This window comes from Tachypleus tridentatus, chromosome 4, assembly GCF_004210375.1.
Source record: "Tachypleus tridentatus isolate NWPU-2018 chromosome 4, ASM421037v1, whole genome shotgun sequence".
Lineage (NCBI taxonomy): Eukaryota > Metazoa > Arthropoda > Merostomata > Xiphosura > Limulidae > Tachypleus > Tachypleus tridentatus.
Genome location: NC_134828.1, coordinates 118,119,908 through 118,132,911, shown reverse-complemented (window position 1 = coordinate 118,132,911; position 13,004 = coordinate 118,119,908). Strand labels below are relative to the sequence as shown.

The 13,004-nt window shown below is 30.9% G+C and overlaps 1 pseudogene across 1 annotated transcript in view; it reads left to right on the top strand.

The window, feature by feature from the left end:
• Positions 1–13,004, top strand: part of LOC143248206 (atrial natriuretic peptide receptor 1-like) — a 138,644-nt pseudogene that overhangs the window by 101,273 nt on the left and 24,367 nt on the right. Inside the window, exons 9-10 of the transcript XR_013026815.1 lie at positions 8,237–8,295; positions 8,841–8,997. The product of XR_013026815.1 is annotated as an atrial natriuretic peptide receptor 1-like (transcript). The remainder of the gene's footprint in view (positions 1–8,236; positions 8,296–8,840; positions 8,998–13,004) is intronic.

The window sequence follows — 13,004 nt, the reverse complement described above, 5'->3', positions numbered from 1 at the left end:
TAAAATAAAAGTGTACCGCTTTATGTTAACAAACTGTAGTAAAACATTTCAATACACATAAAACAACGAGCAACATTTTGACACTACAAGTTCAATTATACAACAGTTTACACCAAATAAAGATAGTGAATTAGGAGAAAAAAAAAAGAAATTATCTCACTGAAACATGTTAGCTCTAGATACTCTGCTTAACAGTCGATCACATCATCCCAACAGGTTTCATTAAAAAAAAAACTTGAATCATACACTGCTGGCCAAAATCTTAAGGTCAATGAACACAAAGAAAAAATATGCATTTTGCGTTGTTAGACTAAACCACTTATTTTAGTAGAGCTTTGAAAGATGAAAATAAGAAAAGAGAAAATAAAAATTACCTTATTATACAACAAGTTAACTTATCATTTATCATCTAGTAAGCTACTTCTTAAACACTTTATTCTACTATTTGTGTATCATCTAGTAACCTATTCCTTAAAAAAAAATTATTATACTGTTTATGTATCATCTAGTAACTTATTTCTTAAACACTTTATTATACTGTTTATGTATCATCTAGTAATCTACTTCTTAAACAATTTATAATACTGTTTATGTGCGATCTAGTAACCTATTTCTTAAAAATTTATTATATTGTTTATGTATAATGTTGTCACCTATTTCTTAAATACTTTATTATATTGTTTATGTATCATCTAGTCACCTATTTCTTAAATACTTTGTTATACTAAGTATAGTAAAGTATTTTTTAAAAAATATTATACTGTTTATATAACCTAGTCATCTAGTAATCTGTGTCTTAAACAATTTATTATTCTGTTTATACAACATTTAGTCACCTATTTCTTAAACAATTTATTAAACTGTCTGTTTATCATTTACTAATCTATTCCTTCAAACATTGTTATCCAGTTTATGTATGATCTAGTAACCTTCTTTTTAAACAATTTATTATACTGTTCAGTCACATATTTTATAAATAATGTGTCAAACTGTATGTGTATCATATAGTAACCTATTCCTTCAAAAATTATCTTGTTTATGTATGATCTAGTAACCTACTTCTTAAACAATTTATTATACTGTTTATGTGTGATCTAGTAACCTATTGCTTAAAAAAATTATTATACAGTTTATGTATCATCTAGTTACCTATTTCTTAAACACTTTATTACATTGTTTATGTATCACCAAGTAACGTATATCTTAAACACTTTATTATACTGTTTATGTATCATCTAGTAACCTATTTTTAAACCATTTATTATACTCTTTATGTATGATTTAGTAACCTATATCTTAAAAAATATTATACTGATTACATGTCATCTTGTAACATATTTCTTAAAAAATAATATGCTGTTTATTTATCATCTAGTAACCTATCTCTTAAAAATATTATACTGTTTATGTATCATTTGGAAACCTATTTCTTAAGCTCTTTATTACGCAGTTTATGCATCACCTACTAATATATTTCTTAAATACTTCATTTTAATGTTCAGACATCATCTAGTAACCTATTTCTTAAAAACTTTATTATACAGTTTATATATCATATAGTAACGTATTTCTTAAATACTTTAATATATAGGTTATGTATCATCTAGTAACCATTTTCTGAAACAAAATTATTCTACTGTTTAGGAATCATCTATTAACCTATTTCTTACACTATATTATACTGTTTATATATCATCCAGTATTTAATAACTCAAAAAAATTATTACACTGTTTATGTATCATCTAATAACCTATTTCTTAAACTACTTATTATATTGTTTATCTATCTTCTGGTAACCTATTTCTTAAACAACTGGTTCTAATGTTTATGTATCATCTAGTAGCCTATTACTTAAAAATTTAATATACTGTTTATGTATCGTATAATAACCTATTTTTAAACAATTAATTATACTGTTTATGTATCATCTTGTACCCTATTTCTTAAACAATTTATTATACTATTTCTGTTCCATCTAGTAACCTATTTCATAAACACTTAAGTATATTATTCATGAATCATCTAATAACCTATTTCTTAAACAATTTATTTTTCTGTTCATGTATGATCTAGTAATCTATTCCTTAAAAATTTATTATACAGTTTATGCATCATCTAGTAAACTGTGTCTTATACAATTTATTATTCTGTTTACATAGCATCTAGTCACCAATTTCTTAAAAAATTGTTATTCTGTTTCTGTATCATCTAGTAACTTATTTCATAAACAACTTATTACACTGTTTATGTATCATCTAGTACCTATTTCTTAAACACCTTATTATACTGTTTATGTATCATTTACTAACCTATTTCTTAAACAAAGTATTATACTATTTACTAATCATCTAGTAACTTTATTATTAAACTATTTATATATCATCTACAAAAGTATTTCATAAAAAAAAACTATTATACTGTTTATGTAACATCTACTAACCTGGGTCTCAACCAACTTATCATACTGTTTATGCAACATTTAATCACCTATTTCTTAAACTGTCTGTGTATCATCTAGAAACATATTCATTAAAAATTATCCTGTTTATGTATTATCAACTAACCTATTTCTTAAACACTTTATTATACTGAATCAGTATAATATAGGAGCCTATTTCTTAAACAACTTATTATACTCTTTATGTATCATATAGTAACTTATTTCTTAAACAATTTATTATACTGTTTATGTATCATCTAGTAACCTGTTTATTATACATAATAACGTATTTCTTAAACAATTTATTATACTATTTCTGTTCCATCTAGTAACCTATTTCATAAACACTTAAGTATACTATACATGAATCATCTAATAACCTATTTCTTAAACAATTTATTTTTCTGTTTATGTATGATCTAGTAATATATTCCTTAAAAATTTATTATACAGTTTATGCATCATCTAGTAAACTGTGTCTTAAACAATTTATTATTCTTTTTACACAACATCTAGTCACCTATTTCTTAAAAAATTGTTATTCTGTGTGTATCATCTAGTGACTTATTTCTTAAACAACTTATTACACTGTTTATGTATCATCTAGTACCTATTTCATAAACACCTTATTATACTGTTTATGTATCATCTACTAACCTATTTCTTAAACAAAGTATTATACTATTTGCTAATCATCTAGTAACCTATTTATTAAACTATTTATATATCATCTAAAAAAGTATTTCATAAAAAAACTATTATACTGTTTATGTAACATCTACTAACCTGGGTCTTAACCAACTTATCATACTGTTTATGCAACATTTAATCACCTATTTCTTAAACAATTTATTAAACAGTCTGTGTATCATCTAAAACATATTCATTAAAAATTATCCTGTTTATGTATTATCGACTAACCTATTTCTTAATAAATTTATTATACTCTTTATGTATCATGTAGTAACTTATTTCTTAAACACTTTATTATACTGATTATGTATAATCTAGTAACATGTTTCTTATACAATGTATTATAATGTTTATGTATCACCTTAAAACCTAATTTTAAACTATTTATTTTACTGGATATGTATCATCTAGTAACATATTTATAAGGCACTTTATTACATACTTTATGTATCATGTAGTAACCTATTTCTTAAAGAACGTATTATACTGTTTAAGTATCATCTAGTAACCTTTTCTTAAACAACTTATCATACTGTTTATCTATCACCTAATAAGCTATTTCTTAAAGAACTTACCATACTATTTCAGTATCATCTACTAACCTATTTCTTCAAAAAATATTATACTGTTTATATCATCTAGTAACCTATTTCTTAAACAAATTATTACACTGTTCTTGTATCATCTGGTAATATTTCTTAAAAAATTATTTAATATACTATTTGTGTATCGTATAGTAACCTATTTCTTACACAATATATTATACTGTTTATATATCATACAGTAACATATTCCTTAAAAACATTATACTATTTGTATATCATCTAGTAACATTTCTTAAGCACATTACTACACTTTTATGTATCATTTTGTGACATATTTCTTCAGCACTTTACTACATTGTTTATGTATCGTTTTGTGACATATTTCTTCAGCACTTTACTACATTGTTTATGTATCATTTTGTGACATATTTCTTCAGCACTTTACTACACTGTTTATGTATCGTTTTGTGACATATTTCTTCAGCACTTTACTACACTGTTTATGTATCATTTTGTGACATATTTCTTCAGCACTTTACTACATTGTTTATGTATCATTTTGTGACATATTTCTTCAGCACTTTACTACATTGTTTATGTATCATTTTGTGACATATTTCTTCAGCACTTTACTACATTGTCTATGTATCATTTTGTGACATATTTCTTCAGCACTTTACTACATTGTTTATGTATCATTTTGTGACATATTTCTTTAGCACTTTACTACATTGTCTATGTATCATTTTGTGACATATTTCTTCAGCACTTTACTACATTGTTTATGTATCATTTTGTGACATATTTCTTCAGCACTTTACTACATTGTCTATGTATCATTTTGTGATATATTTCTTCAGCACTTTACTACACTGTTTATGTATCGTTTTGTGACATATTTCTTCAGCACTTTACTACATTGTTTATGTATCATTTTGTGGCATATTTCTTCAGCACTTTACTACATTGTTTATGTATCATTTTGTGACATATTTCTTCAGCACTTTACTACACTGTTTATGGATTATCTAGTAACTTAAAAAATATTATCCTGTTTATGTATCATCTAGTATGCTATTTCTTAAACACCTTATGACACTGTTAATGTATCATTTAGTAATGTATTTCTTAAACACTTTATTACACTGTTTATGTATAATCTGGTAACCTATTTCTTCAACACCTTATTATACTGTTCATGTGTCATCTACTAACATATTTCTTTAATACTTTATTACAGTGTTTATGTATCATCTTGTAATCTACTTCTTAAACAATTTATTAAGCTCTTTATTTATCATCTAGTAACCTATTTCTCAAACACTTTATTATACTGAATAAGTATCCTTTAATAACCTATTTCCTAAACAAATTATTATACTATTTATGTATCCTTTAGTAACCTATTTTTTACACACTTTAGTACACTGCATAAGTGTCATCTAGTAAGCTATTTCTTAAACACTTTAGTATACTGCATAAGTGTCATCTAGTAAGCTATTTCTTAAACACTTCATTACACTGTTTATGTATCATCTAGTAACCTATTTCTTAAAGAACTTATCATACTGTTTATGTATCACCTAGTAAGCTGTTTCCTAAAAAAATAATTATACTGTTTATAACATCTAGTAAGCTATTTCTTGAAAATTATTATACAGCTTATGTATCATCTAGAAACGTATTTCTTAAACACTTTAATATATTATTCATGTATCACCTAGTACCATATTTCTTAAACACTTTAATATATTATTCATGTATTATCTAGTAACCTATTTCTTAAACACTTCATTACACTGTTTATTTATCATCTAGTAACCTATTTCTTAAACACTTCATTAAACTGTTTATGTATCATCTAGTAACCTATTTCTTAAAAAACTTATCATACTGTTTATGTATCACCTAGTAAGCTGTTTCTTAAAGAACTTATTATTCTCTTTCAGTATCATCTACTAACCTATTTCTTAATGAACGTATCATACTGTCATGTATCACCTAGTAACCTATTTCTTAAAAAGTAATTATACTCTTTATATCAGCTAGTAACCTATTGCTTAAAAATTATTGTACAGTTTATGCATCACATAGTAACGAATTTCTTAAACACTTTAATATATTATTCACGTATCACCTAGTATCATATTTCTTAAACAAATTATTATAGTGTTTATGTATCATCTAGTAACCTATTTCTTACACAATATATTATACTGTTTATGTTTACTCTATTAACCCATTTCTTAAAAAAATTATGACAACACTTTGTTTCATCTAATAACCTATTTCTTAAACTACTTATATTTTCATGTATAATCTAGTAACCTTTTCCTTAAACACTTTATTATACTGTTTATGTATCATCTAATAACCTATTTCTCAAACAAATTATTATACCATTTACAGTTACGACAGAAAGTGTTCGTACCCTTGCGTCCCGAGTGTTTTTTGATCGTAACTTAAAAAGTACCAAGAGTAGACTACTAGAAGTAAAATATATTATAAATATTATACTAACACACATCTACATAAATTTTTATGTAAATTTAACAACAAATAAACTGTTTATAAACAAATAACCAAAAATAGGAGGAGCAGAGTGTTCGTACAGTTTAGAACGTGTGAAAAAACTGATATTCCCGTAAAAATTTTGTTTAGTTTGGCGAATAAACTACATTATACCATTCCAGAACTAGACATTGGGTTCATAATTATTGGAATTTAGCCAGCAAAAAATGTACTTCCGGCAATTTAGCGCCGTTTCGTCATTATCTGCTTGGTCATCATGGCGAACAGGAAACAACTGGCTATTGATTTAAAAAAAAAAACGAATTATTGTAAAATACAAGTCTCATGTGTCTCTTTCCGGTATTGCTACACAATTTAATGTGCCGAAATCTACTGTTCAAAGCATAACTGCCAAGTTTGAGCTTACAGGATCAACTGCTAACCTCTCTCCTTCCGGACGCCCGAGCAAAATTCCAGAGAGAACCAAGAGGAAGGTTCTCAGAGAAGTTAGTAGGAACCCTCGTTTAACACGTAATGACATACAGAAACTGGTAAGGGAAACTGGGGTTGAAGTAAGCACCTCTACAGTTACGAACATGTTACACTCTTCTGGGTTCAAAGCATGCCTTCCTCGTAGAACTCCATATTTAAAGCCTGTTCATTTAGAAGCACGACTGAGGTATCCAAGAAAGCATGTAGATAAACCCTTTACCTATTGGAAGACTATTATTTGGTCAGACGAGACTAAAATCGAGCTATTCGGCCACAATGATGTTCGCAATATTTTCTGTAAGGAGGAACGAAATATTCCAAAGAACACCGTCCCTGCAGTTAAACACGGAGGTGGCTCGATCATGCTATGTGGTTCCTTCAGCTCTTCTGGTGTAGGCAGCCTTCACCGCGTCAGCGGAATCATGAAAAAAGAAGAGTACGTTGATATATTAGGCACTTATATCAAGAATGATGCTCGGAACTTGTGGCTTGGACGTCGTTGGATCTTCCAGCACGACAATGACCCTAAGCACACATCGAAATATGTACAATCCTGGTTGTGGAGTAACCATATAAGCTTTCTGGAGTGGCCATCGCAGTCACCCGATCTCAACCCAATTGAAAACTTTTCGTATGAGTTGAAGACCAGGATTCATCACTGTCATCCGAAAAACTTGCAAGAGTTGGAGGCTTTCTGTAAAGAAGAGTGGAAGAAAATACCAGTAGAGTACTGTCAAACTATCATGGAGAGTTATGAGGAGAGATTGCGCCAAGTAATTCACCTGAAAGGCTACACAACTGACCATTAAAGTAGACGCACGAACACTTTCTGCCCCCCCCCCTATGTTTGGTTAGTTATTTATAAACAGTTTATTTTTCGTTCAATTTACATAAAAATTTATGTACGTATGTGTTAGTATAATATTTATAATATACTATAGTTTCATTATCCTAATCGTGATACTTTTTAAATTATGAGGAACAAAGTACTCACGACGCAGGGGTACGAACACTTTATGTCGTAACTGTATGTATCATATAGTAACCTATTTCTTAAAGAACTTATTATACTGTTTAGGTATCATCCAGTAACCTATTTCTTAAACACCTTATCATACTGTTTATATATCGTCTAGTAACCTATTTCTTAAAGAATTTATTATACCATTTACCTTAAGCAATGATTTACTAATGTGTTGTACTGATACTTGTCTTTATTACTGTGTTTACCTGAGAAACATAAGTAATGATGCACCATGTATTACCTTATTAATTTTCGTAGTGGATCCTTGAAGAAATTTTTTAGATGCACTTGTGCAAAAGATCCGTAAAATGGTTTCAAATTTGTTCGCTTTAAATATTTGTATGACATACAAGTTGACTGTGGAAAACATACAAATATCATAATGAAGTTTTGTGATACAAAAAACAGAGACGTGGATAGAATAATCAGTGTTTCGGTAGAGGACAATGCATTTCAAATGCTTTTTTGTTTGAAATAGTACTGGTGGACTACCTGCTAATGTTGTGAACTGTTTATCTGGAATATTTCAGTTGTCACCTGGTGATGGTGATAACCAACTATTCATTAGAGAATCCTATGCGGTTATGTTGTATGTTATTGACTAATCACCTTTCATCTGGTTATAGTCTAACATTTCAATTTTTTCAGATCATTATAAAATACTAAGTAGAAAGCAGAACATCAAATATGTAAGTTTGTGCCAGGGAATTTTATATACTACCAACAGGAACTAGCATATAGGGATAGTAAACTTTCCAGTCTAAACAACCGAAAATATTTCAAGCTTTGCTTTTGTATTTCTCAAAGAGACTTTTTTTTTATATATAAGCAGTATTAGCGAATGTTGTCAACAAATTAATAGAAAATAATCTCCAAATTGTAGTATCTAATAAAATTTACTATGCAGTTGGACATACAAAATTATCACACATTGTAGTTATAAGAAGGTTATATACGTGACATCAGAGAGGTGGTTGGGGTTTGTCCACTAAAAGTGTATATTGGAGGCACTCTTTTTATAACTCAATGTTTCATAATTCTCAAAATGCACAGAAACAGCTGTATCAGTTCTGAAAACAAAACCAACATACTGTATGTATAAATACGTCTATAAAATTGTCTTTTATAACATAGTTTCAGAGGCGCTTCCAACAAAAACTTTCTTGATAACTTGTTGGCCAGAATGGAACAATATGCTAACAACCTAGAACAGCTGGTGGACGAGAAGTCTCAATCTCTTATTGAGGAGAAGAAAAAAAACAGACGAACTTCTGGGCCAACTTCTACCAAGGTAAGGATAAACTTATAACTGGTAATTAGTGTGGGTCCAAGGTTAGAACAACCTTATAACTGGTAATTAGTGAATAGTGTGGGTGCAAGGTTAGTACAGCCTTATAACTAGTAAATAGTGAATATTCTTTGTATTATACAAGGTTAACACAACCTTATTCTGGTAACACTGCACAACAAAGTTTTGGCTTCTTGAACACTGCTAAATGTTCCTTATACATTATTGGGGCTGATCACGAAAATCACATCCACATTTGCCCATCACGTACCGTTTAATCGAAATCTTCAGATTCACCAGGACATTGCTACAATAGAGAAACGATATCAGGGCAAATGGAATCCGTCAATGCTTGCTGACTACTGTTGGACACTGCAACGTGATGCACCGGACATTGAATACAAACGAAAATCAGAAGCAAAACACTTTTAATTATGTTGAACTTAATAACGTATTAGAAACATAAACGCAATTAAATACGTTATTGCCGGTAAACAGTTAACTGTCTATTTCTCAGAGTTCCTACGTGATGAAGTAAAACCAAAACTATATTTGTGCATATCCACCAGGTACCTGTCACAATCAGCAAAATCTTTTCAGGAAGCAAAACTTTAAAAAAAAATTGTTGTGCAGTGTAATTAGTGAAGAGTGTGGGCATTACACAAGGTTAACACAACCGTATACTGGTTATTAGTGAGTAATGTTGTGTATTACACAATATTAACACAGCCGTATACTGGTTATTACTGAGTTATGTTGTATATTACACAAGGTTAACACAACTATATACTGATTATTACTGAGTAACGTTGAGTATTATCGAATGTTAACACAACTGTATACTGGTCATTACTGAGTAATGTTGCGTATTACACAAAGTTAACACAACCGTGTTAACACTAATAGTGTTCAATGTTAAACCTGCCTTATTATTATTTATTATAAATATAAATAATATTCAGACAAACATTTCCCTGTAAATATCACCCAAAATATACAGATTGTGGAAGTGAAATTGTTAAGAATATTGAGATAAGTGCTGCCACCTGTAGGAGAACATTATTCATGACAGGAACAGAAAGTATTGTGATGTCACACTTTATATTTTTTTCTGTACATGTGCACTCAATGAATAAACACATATCAACAGGTTATGGGCCCAGGAATGCTCTAATAGTGCTTAAACAGATGAAACTGTTTTAAAATGGTTAGTATAAGTAATCCAGGATTACTGTAGAACAGATTTGGATGACAATTTTTGTTGGATGGCACAGGATTTATATGGATACTTTATCACAAGTGCTGGGTGATTCGTTTCCTTTGTCTGGAAGCCATTGTGAAATACCAAGATAAACTGTAAAATATTGATTGACATTCTATTTTCTCAAGTCATATAAAGGGAGAAATAGATCTAAATCAAAGAAAGGAATATTACAGTTGTAGTTGAAATAGTTTGACAATGGAAGATAAAATATCAATTGATAAGTTGGGAGAAAATAATTGGGCCACATGGAAATTTCAAATGGAACATTTATTGAGAGGAAAAAGCCAAAGGGACCATGTGACTAAAACAGAGGTATTGGCAGAGAAAGCCAATGATCAAACAAGTGCAGATTTCAACAGGAAAAGGGAAAGAACATTTTCAACAATTGTTCTGAGTATTCAAGGTGCACAACTCTATCTTGTCACTTCATGCACAACTCCTAAGGAAGCATGGAATGTACTGCGTGCTCACTTTGATAGGAACACACTAGCCAATAAACTATTCCTGAAAAAGATGTACTTTGATGTGAGATGACGGTCCAGGAACATTTGAAACACATGAAGGAATTAATGGATCAACTTGCTGCGGTTGGGGCGGAACTAATGGAAGAAGATCAGATTGTTACCTTACTTGGTAGTCTGTCAGCTAGCTATGATACAATTGTAACAGTCCTAGAAAACAAAACTGGTGATATCTCATTAGAATTTGTGGAACAAGCACTGATTAATGAAGAACAAAAGAAGAAAAAGACCACATCGAATGAAACATCATCAACTGCATTAGCCACTCGTACCAACTTCAAACCACATGGAACACAAGAAACAAAAAAAGGGGTAACAGCTTCAAGTGTTACAGTGAGGGACATATAAAACACAATTGTCCAACACTGAAGGAAATGGTCCATAAAGCTAAGATTGTAAATATTAATGTGGCGGAAGATTATACTGATGGAAACAATGGTGTTGCCTTTGTTACAAACCAGGATAAAGGAATAGGAAATGGGGAATGGTTGGTGGATTCTGGTGCATCTAGGCATATGACACACCAGAGGAACGTGTTATCAAATTATCATAAGTTTAGCACACCTCAGCAAGTTACGATTCGTGATGGAAAAACTGTTGAAGCTCTTGGAGTTGGAAACTGTAAACTAGAAATGACATTTAAAGTCAGCAATTCAAAGCATGTCACAATGCAGAGTGTCCTTCATATACCAAAATTAGCTAGCAATCTATTTTCAGTAGGAGCTGCTACTGAAAAAGGAAATATTGTGCAGTTTGAAGTTAATCACTGTTACATCCGAGGTAAATCAGGACAACTCCATGGCATGGGTACAAGAAAGGACGATGGTCTATACAAACTGGACTGTAAGACCAGTGTTATTGAGAATGCCTCAGTAGCCTCAAACAGCAGCATGAATGGCTTGGATATATGGCATCAACGACTAGGACATGTCAGTGTTTCACAGTTACAGAAGCTTGTCAGGAGTGGAAATGTAAGTGTAATCAAATTCCAGAAGTCTGATGAAGCCAGTTTCTGTGAGGGATGCACTGAAGGTAAAATGCACAGGAAGCCATTTAAATCAGTGGGAGAAATCAGATCAAAGGGAAGACTGCAACTGGTACACAGTGATGTCTGTGGTCCTATGCAAACTCCATCTATTGCAGGTAGCAAGTACTTTGTTACATTTATTGATCATTACTCAAGATGCTGCAGAGTGTATTTCTTGTATTTCACGCTGTCACATGCTACGTTACCAAGAATGTACTGGGCAGAAGCTGTAGCTACTGCAGCGTATGTGGGTAACAGAGTATCCACATCGGCAATAAAAGATGGTAGTACACCAGATGAGAGATGATATGGGAAGAAACCAGATGTAGAACACATGAAAGTGTTCGGATGTCTTGAATATGCACATGTGCCAGATGCGTCAAGACAGAAATTAGACATGAAGTCTATGAAGGTACGTTTCATTGGATATGATAACTGCACCAAGGGATATCGACTGTATGATTTCCAGGAAGATTTTCATATGGCGAGATGTTTTCTGTAATGAAACATAATTTGGTCAAGAGCCTGTGACAAATGACTATATCTCATCAAGTGAACAGGTAGTGAACCAAGAAACAGAAGTTAAAGCTAAAGATAAAGCTGAACGACCAGCAAGAAACAGGAAACCCCATTTGCTATGGATATGATGAGTATGCTGATATAGCAGCAGCAAATGAATCAGTTTGTCACACTGCAAACTTATGCAGTATGTTAGAGCCAAGCACATTAAGTGAAGCAATGTCAAGTGACAAGGAGTGGAAGTCAGCCACAGATCTGGAATTTGAGTCTTTACAAGAAAATGACACCTTGGATCAGGTGGAATTACCAGCTGGAAGAAAACCTATAGGTTGTAAGTGGGTATTCAAAGTTAAGTATGGAAATGTAGAGAGGTTCAAGAGTAGGCTGGTGGCCAAAGGTTACTCGCAGAATTATGGTCTGGATTACGAGGAAACCTTCTCCCCATTGGTGCACTATGCATCAATTCGCTCCTTCATTGCATTTGTTGTGCAGAACAATTTGAAAATTCACCAGATGGATGTCATAACTGAATGGAAATCTGAATAACGAGATATACATGTAACAACCGGAAGGCTACGCTGTTCCAGGGAAGGAAAAACCTTGTGTGTAAACTGAAAAAAAATCACTGTTCCAATGAAATGAAACAAATGAAACAAATCATTTCATGAACAGATGATGG